At 40.9% G+C, this 18513-nt stretch overlaps 1 protein-coding gene and 2 non-coding genes across 3 annotated transcripts in view; 1 reads left to right on the top strand and 2 right to left on the bottom strand.

Annotated features, from left to right (window-relative positions):
* The window catches only part of LOC126470253 (cysteine dioxygenase type 1), a 132602-nt gene that overhangs the window by 11187 nt on the left and 102902 nt on the right, over positions 1–18513 (bottom strand). The gene's annotated exons all lie outside the window — the stretch shown is intronic.
* On the bottom strand, positions 17032–17106 carry Trnat-ggu (transfer RNA threonine (anticodon GGU)). The gene has a single exon. It is a non-coding gene; the product is annotated as a tRNA-Thr (tRNA).
* Trnat-ugu (transfer RNA threonine (anticodon UGU)) lies at positions 17442–17516 on the top strand. Its single transcript has one exon. It is a non-coding gene; the product is annotated as a tRNA-Thr (tRNA).

The raw sequence follows: 18513 nt of genomic DNA, 5'->3' as shown, positions 1-18513 counted from the left end.
TTGCGACCGCACCGCAAAACCGTGCCATTAGTAGACGAAAGGACGTGCCTCTCCAATGGGAACCGAAAACATTTGATCGCAAAGTCATAGGTCAACCGATTCCTCCACAGGAAAACACGTCTGATATATTCTATACGACACTGGTGACGGCATGTGCGTCACATGACAGGAATATGTTGTCAACCCACCTAACTTGTACACTTGGCGAATGGGTAAAAAGATTTTTCTACCTTGCCCGATTTAGGTTTACTTGTGGATGTGATAATCACTCCCAAAAAAGTCATGAAAACATAAGAGTTTGTCAGATAATAAAAAATTAAATCTTTCAGTCGAGGGCGACTTGAACCAGAGACCCCCAGTTCCACAGCTGCTCACGCTAACCACGGGACCACGGCACTCCCGAGCGCATAGTGTCCTTGAAGTTGCCTATCTTGCACATGGACTACTCAGTTTGTATATTTTGCTTATTTTTTCATAGTTCCACACAACTTCTTCCTGTTCTCTCGATTGATCTGTGTTCAGTTTTTCAAGGCCTATCCATTGTGCCAACTTATAACTAAATCTGAGGGGGGTACGATGGGAAGGTTCCCCCGTTGTGAGAAACTATTCTAGATGTGCATACAGTGTACATGCCGTAACGTGATATACACGATCGAAGCGCACTCCAGCCGCAGTTCTCGGTTTATCTGGCTCGCAAATCACACTGTTTACGAAATGGACGGGCGTAAAATTCCTACTTTAGTTCTATTAAACCGCACACTTCCTCCATTATCAACATGCATTGTTTTGTCTGTAGTATACATAAATAAAAACTGAAATATCCAGGGACATATTATACGGCAAAAAGGAGAGTAATATATCCATTCAATATGAACATTGGCTTATAAAAGTTCCATTACAAATAGTGCGGAAAAAATTACGATAGTTATAAGATAAAAATTATTTCATCATTCTCACTGTTCAGTAAAATCATAAGATCATTCTTACTTGATCACCGTTCCTACTCAGCAGCAGAAGCCTTACAACGTGTAACAGACAAAATTTAAAACAAGAAAGTGTAAAATATCTTCCTGTGAGTAGTGCAACCTGTCTTGTAGATCAAGTCAATCGACCAAACTCATTCCTCAGAAAGAGAGCTTTTACATTGACGTAACATCGACTATATCTATAGAACATACTTTTACTAAAGTAATAAGAAAGTATCACAACCTATCAAAAAACGAGAATAATAATAAAAAAAAATTGCAGTTTGTTTTTCCTCGGCACGATGGCACTTACCATAAGGATAATGCAACGTGTCACACTGTTCGTAGCCTACATGCGTGGTTTGAAGAACACCAGGATCAGCTTACTCATATACTCCTCTGCCTACCAAACTACCCGGATTTAAACCTAATCGAGAATCTGTGGGACCACCTCGATCGGGCTGTAAGCGCAATGTATCCTCAACCGGGAAATCTAGCGCAGCAGGCCACAGAACTGGAGTCAGCAAGGCTCCACATCTCCATCGATACCTTCCAGAAGCTCATCGACTCTCTTCCTGAACGTCTCGCAGCGGTCAGCAGTGCAAAAGGTGGTTATTCAGAGTTTTACCAGTGGTCACATTAAAGTGACCGGACAGGGTACTAGGATTGTATGGAAATACAGCATAAAATAAGTATGGTCTGTGTGGAATCTGAAGAGTGAGCGGCCGAGTCCTCACAATCCACCCACTACTTCACAAGCAGCAACTACAGGCTGTTTCACAATGCTATACAGACCCTTTTGTAGCGCACGTTGTAAGTCAGCAGTGAGCTGACACGCCCAGGGAGTGTTTATTTTCCACAGAATGTGTTAACAGCCTATGGAATACAGAAATAAGTAACTAATATAACTAACGCAAGAAACGCACACGAACGGTATCCATGTAAATCAAAGAACGCCGTGCTCTTCGAGAGGAAATAGAATCTTACTCATCCTATATGGCAGCTGCAGCGTTCTTCCAGTAAAGGCCACTTCCCAGCAACAAGCGCTACTCGCTCTACAGTTTACAAATAGACAGTACTACTAATAGAAGTGGACCTTCACATTTTCCGCTAAAAATATGGCTCTCCACAGGGATCGGTTCTCAGACTACTTCTGTTCATTACGCATGGCAGTTTTACAGGGTAAGTCAGGAGGAAAGGTACCTGCTTTGAGGGGTGACAGTATTTCTGAACAAAAAGTCATATGAACATACCTCCTATCATTAAAAGTTTCACATGAAACTAATGAAAACATTGGGGAACAGGACAAATGCCGGTGGTAGTAAATGAAACATTGTGATCTAGTGTTTTATTTAACTGCGTAAATTTCCTCAAAAAATATGTTCAAAAATTCCACAGCCAAATGCAATGCATTTTGCAGCTTTTGTCGATAGTGTACGGTCCTATACTAGAGCACACGCATATGAAATACGAGGGAGAACGTACTCCTTTGTGTCCACTCTGCCCTTGTAGACTTCGGTCTTAAGCCAACCTCACAAACAGTAATCTAATGCAGTACGATCGGGTGACCTTGGTGGCCAAGAAATGACTCCATGGCAACCGATCCAACGTCCACGATACGTTTCAGTGAGTACTGTGTCACTGGCCGTGCCGAATATGCAGGAACTCCATCATGCTGGAAGTACATACCGTTTCTTGTTGCCGAGGTATATCTTCCAAGTATTCTGGTAACACATTTTGAAGGAAATCAAGATACCGTACTCCATTAAGACGGCTATCTAAAACTACTGGACCGATGAGTTGGTCATCAACAATACTACACCACACGTTCACTGAGAATGGTCATTAAAGACAAAACTACGTAGCATAATGTAGCCTTAGTTGTATCCACATGTGAGTGCTGGTGAAGGAGGACATGCGACTGACGCCTGTGATTTTCAAACGGTTGTATGTCGGATGCGGCTAAGAAGATGGCATATCACTAATAAAATGTGATTAACGTTGTCGACTTACATAACAAACTAAGGTTTTCACATTAGGATTTTGTTTATGTAGTGGGACTTAGCTTTAAAAAATATACGACAATGTGTAATGAGTGTCACTCAGTGAGCAACATTTCTGAAGAGGGCTCGGTAATGACCCGAAGCCGATAATCAGTAAAGAAAATTTGTAATCTTAACGTAGGATTTTTAGCCACACATGTTTTAGACCAACAGATCGCGTATCTCTCCCCACTGACAATGTGAAAGAGTGACACTAATGATGATTGTTTTTGAATGCCAATAAAGATATTTTGTTTGTAACTCATTGTTTCCTTTATTGTCTGAGAGCAGTCACCGAATTTGGAGACTCACACTGTACATTGTTTAAAACTAATTAATGTAACTAACACTAATTAGCTTCCAAAGCAATATAGTGTAATGAATCAGTCGCAACATAAAATGGCTTCATAACGTGCACGTAACTAAAGATGGCTACATTGTTTTCAAGTACACAGAGTTTATGAATATGCCACTCTAATTGCACATGATAGTCATCAGAAAATCTTTGCTTTTAATTACATAAGTAAAGTACTGAAGCTCACGGTTGCGTCAGCGAGAAATACTGCATCTTTTACCCACATGACATTACTCAGTGATGACAGTGCCTCTGCATTCATTTACATAGAACATGATGGTTTCTCCTCGAACTGCAAAGAACACGTCAAGTATTTTGCCTCTCTCAGGAGAGATATCACGCAGTTATGTCACTACATGCTGCTTCTCTGCCTTGTGAAAAATTTTAACTGACGCTGTGAGGCCGTGAAAAATTCGTCGCGCACCGTCAGGACCGCAGGTTATAGGCTAATACTGTGGTGTGAGCCCTCTTACAATCGTAATCTCTGGGTTTATTCGATTGCATTTTTCAGCGATCATCTGATTATGAATGAAGTCAGCGTACAGCTATCAAAGACCGCGTTCCTCAAGTCATATCCGCAATGGTATTTGATTAAATGTGTGGCAGTTCAGTCAGCAAATAGCAAAGAGTTTTAAAGGAACAGTTAAGGGAGATTTGACAATTTCAAGTGAGTCCGATACCGGAAAAGCCAACTTCTTCCATACCTCACCTCATTCAAGCCAAAAATCCTAATATTTCACTTTCAGGCGCTGGACTCGGCTTCTGACCTCTTGAAGCTCGGGAAACTACACTGAAGCGCCAAAGAAACTGGTATAGGCACGCTTATTTAACTGCAGAGATATGTAAATAGGCAGAATACGGCGGTGCGGTCGGCAACGCCTATATAAGGCAAGTGTCTGGCGCAGTTGTTGGATCCGTTACTGCTGCTACAACGGCAGGTTTCAAGATTTAAGTGAGTTTGAACGTGGCGGTATAGTCGGCTCACGAGCGATGGGACACAGCATCTTCGAGGTAGCGATGAAGTGGGGATTTTTCTGTACGACCATTTCACAAGTGTGCCGTGAATGTCAGGAACCCGGTATAACATCAAATCTCCGACATCGCTGCGGCCGGAAAAAGATCCTGCAAGAACTGGTCCACCGACGTCTGGAGAGAATCGTTCAACGTGACAGAAATGCAACCCTTGCGCAAATTGCTGCAGTTTTCAATACTGGGCCATCAAAAAGTGTTAGCGTACGAACCATTCAACGAAACATCATCGATATGGGCTTTCGGCGCCGAAGGCCCACTCGTGTACCCTTGATGACTGCACGACACAAAGCTTTACACCTCGCCTGGGCCCGTCAGCACCGAGATTGGACTGTTGATGACTGGAAACATGTTGCCTGGTCGGACGAATCTCGTTTCAAATTGTATCGAGCGGATGGACATGTACGGGTATGGAGACAACCTCATGAATTAATGTACCCAGCATGTCAGCAGGAGACTGTTCAAGCTTGTGCAGGCTCCCTGATGGTGTGGGGCGTGTGCAGCTGGAGTGATGTGTAGCCCCTGACACGTTTAGATACGACTCTAACAGGTGACGCGTACCTAAGAATCCAGTCTGATAACCTGCATCCATTCATGTCCGTGCATTCCAACGGACTTGGGCAATTCCAGCAGGTCAATGCGACACTCCACACGTCCAGAATTGCTACAGAGCGACTCCAGGAACACTCTTCTGAGGTTAAACACTGCCGCTGGCCACTAAACTCCCCAGATATGAACATTATTGAGCATATCTGGGATGCCTTGCAACGTGCTGTTGAGAAGAAATCTCCAGCCCCTCGTACTCTTACGGATTTATGGACAGTCCTGCAGGATTCATGGTGTCAATTCCCTCCAGGACTACCACAGATATTAATCGAGTCCATGCCACGTCGTGTTGCGGCTCTTTTGCGTGCTCATAGGGGCCCTACACGATATTAGCCAGATGTACCTGTTTCTTTGGCTCTTCAGTGTGTTGTCAGGTAACTTCATTCGTTAAAAAGATACTTCTTCAAAGCAGTGAAGCCTGATATTGTGTTTAAGTGGTTTATGAAATAAACATTTCTTAAGGTAAAAAAACTTTTAATGCCTAGACTGTAATTTTCCTGTCACAATTAAAGTACGATAACTAGTTGCGGTTGCTATCCGCAACCATCTTCAAATCGTCCAAAACTTGTAAAAGCCGTGAATATGCATTGGAAAGCATCATAAGATGTAGTCATGCAGTAACATGTATTCTCAAATACGAAGACAATTACAGTACGTAGTTTAAAAACATCACCTTGAGCAACCCAGGTTGTAGACCGCAATCTCGCAGGATGACGGAAGTATAGGAAAATGTCCAGTTGCCTGAGTAAATGTTGCTTCGAATGCTCATTATTTGCAACGCAACAATACTGCAGGTATTATTGTGAGAACAGTGTATGATTAGGTTCCAGAAATGGTCAGCTGTTCCGTAGACTGCCTTATAAGAGGATGATCCTGTATGACGCATGAAGTAGTCATCTTTATAAAATTTGCGCAGATTGAAGAATAGTAGGAAAATAGCGAAAGTCCAACAGCTTGACAAGACACGTCAATACAAACTTAGTTTCGACCTGTATTGTCAGGCTGGTGGCTTTCTGAGGATGACACACCGATCAGTTGGTACCATTGGGCCTTCTGAGGCCTGTTCGAACGGAGAGAGAGAGTTACTTCATAACCTGTGTACTTCGACATTCCAAACGTTTATGAGTTTCATAACTTCTCGTAAAGTGATATCATATGACTTTTTCTTTTCACCACTATAGTGATAGTAATCGATCAGGAAAACCAATCCACAAAATAAATCAGCGGTATGCAGTGAAAGAAGAAAAAGGACAGTTCTGTCATTTCCTCTCTCTCTTTTCGTTGGAGAAAGACCTCGCTGTATTTTAACAAATGTGCTAGCATAGCATAGAGGAGCGTGGGTTACTATGAAATTTAATAATATCACTGGGATACATTAATATTTCATAATGTTAAGCAACATATTTCAATTGTACTTAAATAAAATGTAAACCTTTGCCTTCTTTACACTACTCAGAAACCCCTCTTCACTTGATACATGGAATACGGCTAATATTATGCAACGTAACACTCTTTTCATTTATTTATCGGTAAGTATTTACTTTTTGACATCATAAGCCGTGTAAAAGAATAGATACTTGCTACAGTTAGTAAAGTCTGTTAGGATGGATACACACCTAAGTTACTAAACTAAATTTATTTCAGTTTATTCCACGGGAAAGCTGAATCCAGAGGGCTGGATGAGAATTTGAACCCCGCTGTTCCTCTTATGCTTCTGTATAGGTTTAGTGATGCATTTTACTTTGCGATAACACTGTTTTAAGTGCAACGTTTTTGCGCGTTTCCTTGAATCTGGTGATACTTTCGCGCATGTAATCCGTCTTTACTATGTCAAGCTGGTGGAGTGAACGCCTTTTTGTTAGCAGGAATTCTAGTGAGAGATGTAGCATAGAGCTTAAGGCAATGGACTCGCATTCGAGAGGACCGTGGTTCGAATCCTCGTCTGGCAACCGACAATTAGGTTTACCATGGTTTATGGTTTCTCTAAATCAGTGAAGGTGCTTGCCATGATGGTTCCACTGAAAAGGACGCGACTGATATATTTCCTTGTCAATGTCCTAATTGAGTTTGTAATCTTCCTCAACGAGACTTTGTTGCTAATCTTTTTACCTTTTTTAATTATGATGGTTTCCTAAGATTAGTCTTTATTGTTTTTTCTTTATTCTTTCTTCTCCTCGGTTTTACTTTTCTTTATACATAACGAACAGCTGAAGAACAGAGTGTTAATTTCTGAATGTATTTAGTCTCTGGAGTACGATAAGTGAGGCACGTAGATATTAAGAATCCACAGATGCCATTCTACGTAGCTCGCTCTGATTTCACATAAGCTAACTTGAGATAAACACAGAGGTTCCTTAAGCCGACATGGATAAAAAGATATTGATCCAGTTGTGTTTAAAATTCTCCGAAATAATTTGCTTCATTTTCTCATGTCATGTGTTACGTTGAATAGTTACCTTCAAGTATCAGACTAGAGTAACTGTGCTTCAGGAACTCACGCTTAGTACTCTTCGCAACGTGGCCGAGCGGTTCTAGGCGCTTCCGTCCGGAACGCGCTGCTCCTACGGTCGCAGGTTCGAATCCTGCCTTGGGCGTGGATGTGTGTGATGTCCTTAGGTTAGTTAGGTTTAAGTAGTTCTAAGTCTAGGGGACTGGTGACCTCAGATGTTAAGTCCCATAGTACTCAGAGCCATTTGAACCATTTTCTTCGCAACGCCATAACAGGTGTGACTTGCTGTTGCCTTTCTCAGACCGTCGGCTGGTTCGTCGAGTCCTCGACGATTATTCAGTATCATTTCAGTCATGTTCACTCCTCGCAGCTAAAAATCTTAGTCACTGAGATGAAATACAACCTGGCTGACTGAGACAGTGAGAGACTACACACAGGAAGCGGCTATACGGGTAGTAGGGGCTGTGTGGAGGAGACTGGTTGGTTTTTTGGGTTGTAGTGTTTCGGGAAACTACAGAAAGGGCGCCAGTCTAAAAGGGTGCAGGGCAAACACAGGAAGGTAGACCTAGCAATAATCATTATTGTAGTTGTAAATTGTCGTAGCTGTGTTAGGAAAGGACCAGAGCTCCAGCGCTAATAGAAAGCACTGAAGCTCAAATCGTTATAGGTATGGAAAGCTAGCTAAAGTCGGAAATAATTTTAACTGAAATTTTTTCAAGGGACCTCACCGTATTGAGAAATGATGGATTATGTACAGTTGGCGGTGGAGTGTTTATTGCTGTCAGAATTAGTTTACATTGTTGTGAAATTGAAGTAGATAGTTCCTGTGTTTTAGAATGGATAGAGGTTATACTTGACAGCCGGAATAAATTGATAATTTTTCTCTGCCTCGTGATGACTGGGTGTTGTGTGCTGTCCTTAGGCTAGTTAGGTTTAAGTAGTTCTAAGTTCTAGGGGACTGATGACCATAGATGTTAAGTCCCATAGTGCTCAGAGCCATTTGAACCCATTTAAATTGATAATTAATTAGTTTTACCTACCCCTTGACTCAGATGATACAGTTGCTGAGCATTTCAAAGAAAACTTGAGTCTTGTTTCAAATAGGTACCCTACTCATACAATTATAGGTGATGGTGACTCGAATCTACCCCCGATATGCTAACAAAAATACATGTTTAAACGTAAAGTTAGTTCAGGAGCCTACTAGAAGTGTAAATGGTTGCGAAAACATTCATGACCTCTTATCAACACGTAATCCTGAGCAAATTGGGAACATCACTCAACATACAGGCATTAATGATCACAAGGCATTTGTAGCGAGACTGAATACCGTAACATCCAAATCCACCAAAAATAAACGCAAAGTACATCTGTAAAAAAAAAAAAAAAAAAAAAAAAAAAAAAAAAAAAAAAAAAAAATTTCGTTCGACGTCTTTCTGACTATGTAAATGAAGACCACCTGTGGTTTGAATTCAGAGAGATAGTATCGACGGCAATTGAGAGACATGTGCCAGATAAATTAATATGAGATGGTACTGATTCCATATGGTACACAAAATGGGTCAGAACATCGTTGCAGAAGCTACGAAAAAAGCATGCCAAATTTAAAGGAACACAAAATCCCCAAGATTGGTGAAGTTTTACAGAAGCCCAAATTTAGCGCGAACTTCAATGTGAGATGCATTTAATAGTTTCCGTAACGAAGTTCTGTCTCGAAATCTGGCAGGAAACCCAAAGATATTCTAACCATATGTAAAGTACACCAGCGGCAAGACGCAATCAGTACCTTACTGTGCAATAACAATGGTGATGTCACTGACGACAGTGCCGCTAAAGCAGAGTTACTAAACATAGTTCTCCGAAACTCCTTCACCAATGAAGTCTAAGCAAATATTCCAGAAATCGAATATAGAATAACTGCCAACATGACTAACTTAGAAGTGGATATTCTCGTTATAGCAAAGCATCTTAGGTCACTTAATAAAGGCAAGGTCTCCAGTCGAGATTGTATACCAGTCAGGGTTCTCTCAGAATATGCTGATACAATAGCTCCATACTTAGCAATCACATACAACCGCTCGCTCTTCGAAAGATCAGTACCCAAAGACTGGGAAGCTGTACCAGTCAAACCAATACCCAAGAAAGGAAATAGGAGTAATTCGCTGAATTACAGACCCATATCACTAAATTCGATTTGCAGTAGGATTTTGTAACTTATACTATTTTCGAACATTATGAATCACCTCGAAGAAAATGATTTATTGACAAATAGTCAGCACGGATTCAGAAAATGTCGTTCTTATGAAACACAACTAAATCTTTAGTCTCACGAAGTTATGAGGGCTATCGAGAGGGGATGTCAAATGGATTCCATGTTTTTAGATTTCCAGAAGGAAAAGTCTTCCGCCGCGCGGTCTGGGGCGTCTTGTCACGGTCCGTGCGGCTCCCTCCGTCTGAGGTTCGAGTCCTCCTCGGGCATGGCTGTATGTGTTGACCTTAGCTTAAGTTAGTTTAAGTTAGATTAAGTGGTACATAAGCTTAGAGACCGATGACCTCAGCAGTTTGGTCCCATAAGACCTTCCCACAAATTTCAAATTTTCAAACGTCTTCTGATTGAATTGCGTGCCTATGCCGCATCGGCTCAGTTGTGTGATTGGATTCATGATTTCCTGTCAGAAATGTCACATTTCGCAGTAACTGACGGAAAATCAGCGAGTAAATCAGAAGTAATATCTCGCGTCCCCCAAGGAAGCCCTCTGCTGTTCCATATGACGCTGTCATTTACCGCCTTCTAAAGTGATCAGATGGTCGAAAACAACTTCTAAATGATTTAGACAAGGTAACTGTATGGTGTGAACCGTGTCAACTAACTCTAAATAATGAAGAGTGTGAATGCATTCATATGAGTGCTAAAAGAAATCCGCTAAATTTCCATTACGACTAAATAACAAAAATCCAAATGTTGTAAATTCAGCTACATACTTAAGGATTACAATTTCGAATAACTTAAATCGGAACGATCACATAGATAATGTTGTGTGTAAAGCAAACCAAAGACTGCGATTTATTGGCAGAACACGTAGAAAGTGCAATAGGTCCACTAAGTAGACTGCTTACACCATGCTTGTCCGCCCTCTGTGCGGTGTGGCATTCACACCAGACGGGACTGTCGGAGGACACCGAAAAAGTTCAAAGAAGGGCAGCTCGTTTTATATTATCGCGAAATAGATGAAAGAGCCGCGCGGGATTAGCTGAGCAGTCATGGACTGTGCGGCTGGTCCCGGCGGAGGTTCGAGTCCTCCCTCGGGCATGGGTGTGTGTGTGTTTGTCCTTAGGATAATTTAGGTTAAGTAGTGTGTAAACTTAGGGACTGACGACCTTGGCAGTTAAGTCCCATAAGATTTCACACACATTTGAACATTTTTTTGATGAAAGAGTGCCACGGATATGAAACATGAGTTGGGGTGACAATCATTGAAACAAAGACGTTTCTCGTTGCGGCAGGATTTTGTAGTGAAAATTCGGTCACCAATTCCTTATCAGATTGCGAAAATATTCTGTTGGCGCCCTGCTACGTAGGGAGAAATGATCATCAAAATAATAGAAATCAGAGCTCGCACAGAAGGATTTAAGTACTCCATTTTCCCGCTCGCTATACAAGAGTGGAACGATAGAGAGATAGCTTGAAGATGGTTCGATGAACCTTCTTCCAGGACTTAATTGTGAATTGCAGGGTAGTCATGTTGACGTCGATGTAGCCAAGCATGCCACTGGATACTCTGCCGCCGGCTGGAGTGGCCGAGCGGTTCTAGGCGCTACAGTCTGGAACCGCGAGACCGCTACGGTCGCAGGTTCGAATCCTGCCTCGGGCATGGATGTGTGTGATGTCCATAGGTTAGTTAGGTTTAAGTAGTTCTAAGTTCTAGGGGACTAATGACCACAGTAGTTAAGTCCCATAGTGCTCAGAGCCATTTGAATCATTTTTTGATATTCCGCCGAACATATAATTCAGTATTTATATATACTCGTATTAAAGGCTATTTTTGGCATGGATGTGAGTGATGTCCTTAGGTTAGTTAGGTTTAAGTAGTTCTAAGTTCTAGGGGACTGATGACCACAGCAGTTAAGTCCCATAGTGCTCAGAGCCATTTGAATCATTTTTTTGATATTCCGCCGAACATATAATTCAGTATTTATATATACTCGTATTAAAGGCTATTTTTGGCATGGATGTGTGTGATGTCCTAAGGTTAGTTAGGTTTAAGTAGTTCTAAGTTCTAGGGGACTGATGATCGCAGCAGTTAAGTCCCATAGTGCTCAGAGCCATTTGAATCATTTTTTGATATTCCGCCGAACATATAATTCAGTATTTATATATACTCGTATTAAAGGCTATTTTTGGATTCGTGCGGAGGAAACCATAGTACCATAGCACATGGAGAACCCGTAGTACAATGTTGCGATGGTTCCTTAGCAAGGGCAGTTCAGTTTTCCTTCTCTATTCCTTCGCAGGATCACAAACTGGCAAGCAGTACACAAGAAAAAGGTCGTACAAGTGCTTTGTAAGACACTTATGGCTCAACTGTTTGAGCGATGTGAAAACAAAACTTATAAATTACACAATGCATTTTTGTCCGCATTTTCACAGCCAAACGAAGTGTGGGAAATGGAAAAATGTGGTATTAAACTGATCACCATCACATCTAATCTTGCAGAACAAAATTTAACTGCTTGAAAGTAATTAGGGTGATTAAGAAAAGCCTAATTTCTTGACATGAAGGAAATTGAAATATTTCAGGAACAGCTGCTATTAGCTGTTGTTGTGGTTTCCACTCCGAAGACTGGTTTGATGCAGCTCTCCATGCTACTCTATTCTGCGCAAGCCTCTTCATCTGCGAATAACTATTGACCTACATCCTGCTGCATCTGTATTTATATCTTCTTCTCCCTCTAAGATTTAATCCCACACACTTCCCTCCAGTACTAAACTGGCGATCCCTTGATGACTCAGAATGTATCCTATCAATCGATCCCTTCTTCTAGGCAGGTTGTGCCACAAACAACTTTTCTCCCCATATTTATTCAGTACCTCCTCGTTAGTTACTTGACCTACCCAACTAACCTTCACCATTCTTCCGTAGCACCACATTTCAGAAGCTTCTGTTCTCTTCTTGTCTAAACTGTTTATCGTCCATGTTTCACTTATATATATATATATTTTCAGAAAAGACTTCCTGACACTTAAAACTATGTTCGATGTTGACAAATTTCCCTTCTTCAGAAACGTTTTTCTTGCCTTTGTCAGTCTACGTTTTATCTCCTCTCTACTTCAGCCATCGTCAGTTATTTTGTTGCCCAAATGGCAAATCTCGTGTATTATTTTCAGTGTCTCGTTCCCTCAGCATTACCTAATTTAATTCGAATACATTCCATTATCCTGCTCGCTATGTTAATGAAATGTCCAAAAATTTCAAATCACAGCATAAATTGAAACTTCCCTTGTTTCCCGTAATAAATAATACAATAGCGATCTATGTTTAAATAGCCTACATTTCATACTTTCTTAACAAAGTTGAAAGTAAGAGCCAAAGTTGAAAAATAACGGTCAAATGTTCTGTGATATGTCTAAAAGTAAGAAATAAAACAAAGAAACATTCGATGCGTCCTTGAATAATGCTCGAAATCATGTACTGCAAATGAGGTGCCGATTAAGAATTTGAAGTTCAATGTTTAACCTACAAGGGAACCTCCCCATCGCACCCCCCTCAGATTTAGTTATAAGTTGGCACAGTGGATAGGCCTTGAAAAACTGAACACAGATCAATCGAGAAAACAGGAAGAAGTTGTGTGGAACTATGAAAAAAATAAGCAAAATATACAAACTGAGTAGTCCATGTGCAAGATAGGCAACATCAAGGACAATCTCACTTCAGGAGTGCCGTGGCCTCGTGGTCAGCGTGTGCAGCTGCGAAATGAAAGGTCCTTGGTTTATATCTTCCCTCGAGTGAAAATTTTAATTTTTTATTTTCAGACAATTATGTGACGCACATGCCGTCACCAGTGTCATATAGAATATATCATACGTGTTTTCCTGTGGAGGAATCGGTTGACTTATGACCTTGCTATCAAATGTTATCGGTTCCCATTGGAGAGGCACGTCCTTTCGTCTACTAATCGCACGGTTTTGCGGTGCGGTCGCAAAACACAGACACTAAACTTATTTCAGTGAACAGAGACGGCAATGAACGAACGGACAGATCATAACTTTGCGAAAAAAAAGTAAATTTTTCACTCGAGGGGAGACTTGAACCTAGGACCTCTCGTTCCTCAGCTGCTCACGCTAACCACGGGACCACGGCGCTCGTGAACCTACGCCGTCCATGAAGTTGCTTATGATGGGCATGGACTACTCAGTTTGTATATTTTGCTTATTTTTTTCATAGTTCCACACAACTTCTTACTGTTTTCTCGATTGATCTGTGTTCAGTTTTTCAAGGCCTATCCACTGTGCCAACTTATAACTAAATCTGAGGGGGGTGCGATGGGGAGGTTCCCCTGTTAGAATCATAGAGTTTTGAAGAGTACAAGAGGTTAAATGTCTGGTGGAATTTCACTCTAGCTGGTGCACATGACTTATATCATTGTTCAAAGGAACTTAATTTCTCAAAAATTTGACCGATCTTTTTCCAAAATATTTTTCGTAGGTGTATTCCATTTACTTGGATATTTTCCATTGAATCTCAGCCTGACACAGACTCTTCCTGCAACTAATTTTACGTGGTAGTTTCACTTTAGGTCGCTCCAGACGGACGAGCATAGTTATTTTACAGTGGTTGCTGTTTCCAGCAATTTATCCACAGTTGCACAATTGAACGTCAACAGGTCTTTGCATCTATTTATTCGCAATACTTCACATTTATTTAAGTTGAGACTTAAATGCCAGATCCTGCACTAACCGTCGATTCTCTGCAGTTCTTCCTGCTCTTCGCAATATGCGTTCCTACGCAGCAAACACCCACTGAGACAACAAAACACTAAGCTGTCTTTTCAGCATCCAGGTAAATTAACCTGCGCAGGTGTTGCTAATACAGCTGCAAGGTTGCCAAAATATAATTGACCCGGAAAGTGTTTCTGACATTTCGTGATAACATTATCTAAACAGCAAAAGCAATCGTCAGAAATCGGGAAAGCCGCAACCCACAGTGAGAAGTGTGAAAAATGTGCGCTCTTCTGTAAAGAACAGTTCTACGTTCCATTAACTGAGAAATATTAAGGAGACTGCTTGTCATCTACGTATGAAGCAACTTAAGAATGCTTCAGTTTTAGGTAACACATTTTTCATCGCTATTTTGCGTTGTAAGAAGATAATCATTAACTCTGCATATGATTGTGCGACTATTTCTGTTTCAAATTATCTGCATTTACATCTTTACTCCGCTTGCCACCGTACGTTGTTCAACTGAGGATATATGGGGTACTCCCCTGTAATCGCGGATAGCACGAGGGATGACAGACTGCCCCATGCCCCTCTGTAAAACTTCCAGATTTTCTAATTTTACCGTCGTGATCATTACGTGAGATATTTCCGTACCAAGTAATATGTTTCTTGGCTTATTTTGGACGTGCCCCTTGGAAATTTGTGAGGAATATTTTGTAATGAAATACACAAACCTCCCTCGTGAATCAATGTGTCAGTGAGAACCGTATCCAAATTCCTACAGTAGCACCTAACATCAGCCATCACATACAGACGCGGCAGGGTACTTTAATTATCAAAATCCTTATAACAGTTCGCGAGATTTGACACACCATACATGCAGAAAAACGCAACAGGTGACTAATTTATAAAATATATAGAAGATAGAAGATGAAATGACAACACCATTCAAGAATTCGTCGTAAAAAGGCTGTAAGCGTCCTCATTTATGATTAAATTACAGTTCCTTAGGATTCTTTAAATAATTCTGCGTCTAGCATCTGGCTACCACCAGTGAAATTTTCATGATCATTGCAGCACTCCGCACAGGAACTTGCAAGTTGTGACTGATTCCAGAGAGTGATTGTCGATCGCGCTGTCAATCGGTACTGGGACCTTCTGCCTTTTTCGGTCTAATGTATTTCAGTGTCGGAATAACGGGACGGAGTAGCACGCTCCGAGCCCGTGGACATGGAGGCCTACAAATCTCGAGGGTCTCGATTTTCGATTCTTGTCCTGACAAGACCATTTTTAATCAAGTTCCAAAAAGGCCTAAATATGTTCAGTAAATAAGGAGCAGTCTGGAGTGTGAGGTCTCATATGTACGCAAAATATAAACATAGGCACCTACCTAAAAAACGCTGCATGAAACTTAAAACTGTGGTTGTCAGCTAGACGCAGTTATTCTACATGAAACGTCTTCTGATACCTACGCCATCTGCACAGGTGTACTATAACTACAGTTTGAAAAATACGGGCATAAATGCAGTGAAGAACTTACCAATGATTCATTAATTGTTCATTTTAAGTATTACATTCTAAAAATTACTTCCTCGGACGTTATATATAATTGTTATACAGATTACTTTATGACTATGAGAATCCACCTAAATGAACTAGAATGGAGTCATCTAGATCCAAGCAGTGGTTTTCACCAACTGTAGAAATAAAGATCAACACTACAGTCATCTAGACCTTATACGCCAGAATTAGCAGTAAAAAAACCTTTTAAAACGTTTTTTGCACTGATGAACATACCCAATATCGCATAAACTTTTATCTGGTTGCAGTCAGCGCCTTAAAGGCAAGCACCCGCTTGCTGTGTGGAGACTTCGAAGGGAAACTAAGAGATTCCAACAACAGAGAAATGAGTGTTATGATTTCTGTCGTAAGAAGAACGACATACTTATTAAAGAATAGTAACGAGGGCAGCCAATTTGAACATTATGTCGTAAAATTAACTTTCAACCTCTAACTTGTTAGCAAAACAAATGACGATAGCAGCCGATGCGTTACTTCCCTTAAACTTTCAACCGAAACTCTCGGGGAATACCCGTCACAACGAGGAAAATTCAAACATTCTTATTGTACATGAGCTCTACAATACATTGAGTTTTGTGATAACTACGTCTCATTTCATTCTTCATAAAGCTCGATTACAAATACTTTGTGACGTGTTGATGTGAGTTTAAACAGTGATTGTAATATCGTGTATCTGAGAAGAACCCAAAAAGTAAGTATCTACAGTTCCAATTAGGTTATTATTATCTCTAAATTTCTAGTTCACACAATCGGGATCAGTTCTGTAACCCTTTGCAAACATTAGATTTTTTTCTTTACACTATTTTTCAGCACATAACACTTTTTTATAATATCAAAATGCGTTACAAATTGTAGAAACACGATGTTTAATAAACAAATAATGAATTATAAAATGGCGAAATAAAAATAATCTCTTTAACTATATATATGACGGTAGTATCTGTTCCCGAAAGAACAGTTACCGTGGATAACCATGCAGCTTTGCTAGAAATGAAATGATAATTAAATAGACACCCTAGCTGCAAGCAGGCGTTGATACACTTCATTGGGGACATATTGAAAATGTGTGCCCCGACCGGGACTCGAACCCGGGATCTCCTGCTTACCTGGCAGACGCTCTATCCATCTGAGCCACCGCAGGCACAGAGGATAGTGCGTCTGCAGGGACTTATCCCTTGCACGCTCCCCGTGAGATCCACATTCTCAACATGTCCACAACACTACATTCGTAGTGCGCCTAATAGATGTTTGCCCATCATACTCATGAGTATGATGGGCAAACATCTATTAGGCGCACTACGAATGTAGAGTTGTGGACATTTTGAGAATGTGGATCTCACGGGGAGCGTGCATCATGAGTATGATGGGCAAACATCTATTAGGCGCACTACGAATGTAGTGTTGTGGACATGTTGAGAATGTGGATCTCACGGGGAGCGTGCAAGGGATAAGTCCCTGCAGACGCACTATCCTCTGTGCCCGCGGTGGCTCAGATGGATAGAGCGTCTGCCATGTAAGCAGGAGATCCCGGGTTCGAGTCCCGGTTGGGGCACACATTTTCAACTTGTCCCAAATGAAGTGTATCAACGCCTGCTTGCAGCTAGGGTGTCTATTTAATTATCATTTCATAATCTCTTTATCCAACGAGAAAATTATCTTTATTGTCAATTGGAATATAAACGTTATATGCGAAGTTAATTGGAAATGACCATGCATTTATGGTCATGACAGTACGTACCTACTCCCTATTACAAGCCTTCAGGCTTCACGGAGAGAAAAAATTACTGTTGATGGACGTGAAAGCCATGATCTGCAATCGGAATACCCTCGCTAACTTTTTTTTTTTTAGTGAAAATAATTCATCCAGTTGTCACTCAGAAAAGAAAGCTAAGAAAAACAAAGAGGGATGAGGCTAAATCCCTTTCTGGATCTTTATCCAAATACCTTTCCGATTATGGAAAAAATAAAGATGGCGAAGGAAAGAGTAATCAAATGGTTGAATCTGTCTCCGGCATACAGAGATACTATACGTGATTTTCGTGAGGATTATGACGGAAGTGACACTGAAAGAAAAGATGATAAAGATAGTAATGATGAGAAAATTACTGAGAATGAACATATTTCCGATACATCTAACTTCGACTCCCCTTCATCCAATGGTACTGCTCAATGGGCAGTATCTATTCCAGAGTATATCAGAATTGTGATTATTGAAATGGGCGGTGAAGTATACCCAAACACAGAAGGAGCTTCTGAATCCACAGGAAAACCAGGTGAAAACACCAAGGGAGCACATCGTTGCTTAACTTCGTCCTGGTTTTGTCACATTTGAACGAGACTCAAGATTTAAGGAAATGGGTGCTATACTCACCATCAAAAAAGGCACTGTACAGTTTTTGCTGGGCCTCTGAGGGCGATAGAAAAAAAAATTCTGGCTTCTGTCAATGAAATTGAATAATTGAGTCCAAAGATATCAAAGCATAAATCATCGCCTGAACAACTATCAAAGTTACAAACATGAAAAATATTCTGCATGGACTTGGAACTAA

The sequence above is a fragment of the Schistocerca serialis genome, chromosome 3 (genome assembly GCF_023864345.2).
Source record: "Schistocerca serialis cubense isolate TAMUIC-IGC-003099 chromosome 3, iqSchSeri2.2, whole genome shotgun sequence".
Lineage (NCBI taxonomy): Eukaryota > Metazoa > Arthropoda > Insecta > Orthoptera > Acrididae > Schistocerca > Schistocerca serialis.
The sequence above is the reverse complement of the archived record's forward strand: the minus strand, read 5'-3'. Positions and strand labels throughout refer to the sequence as shown.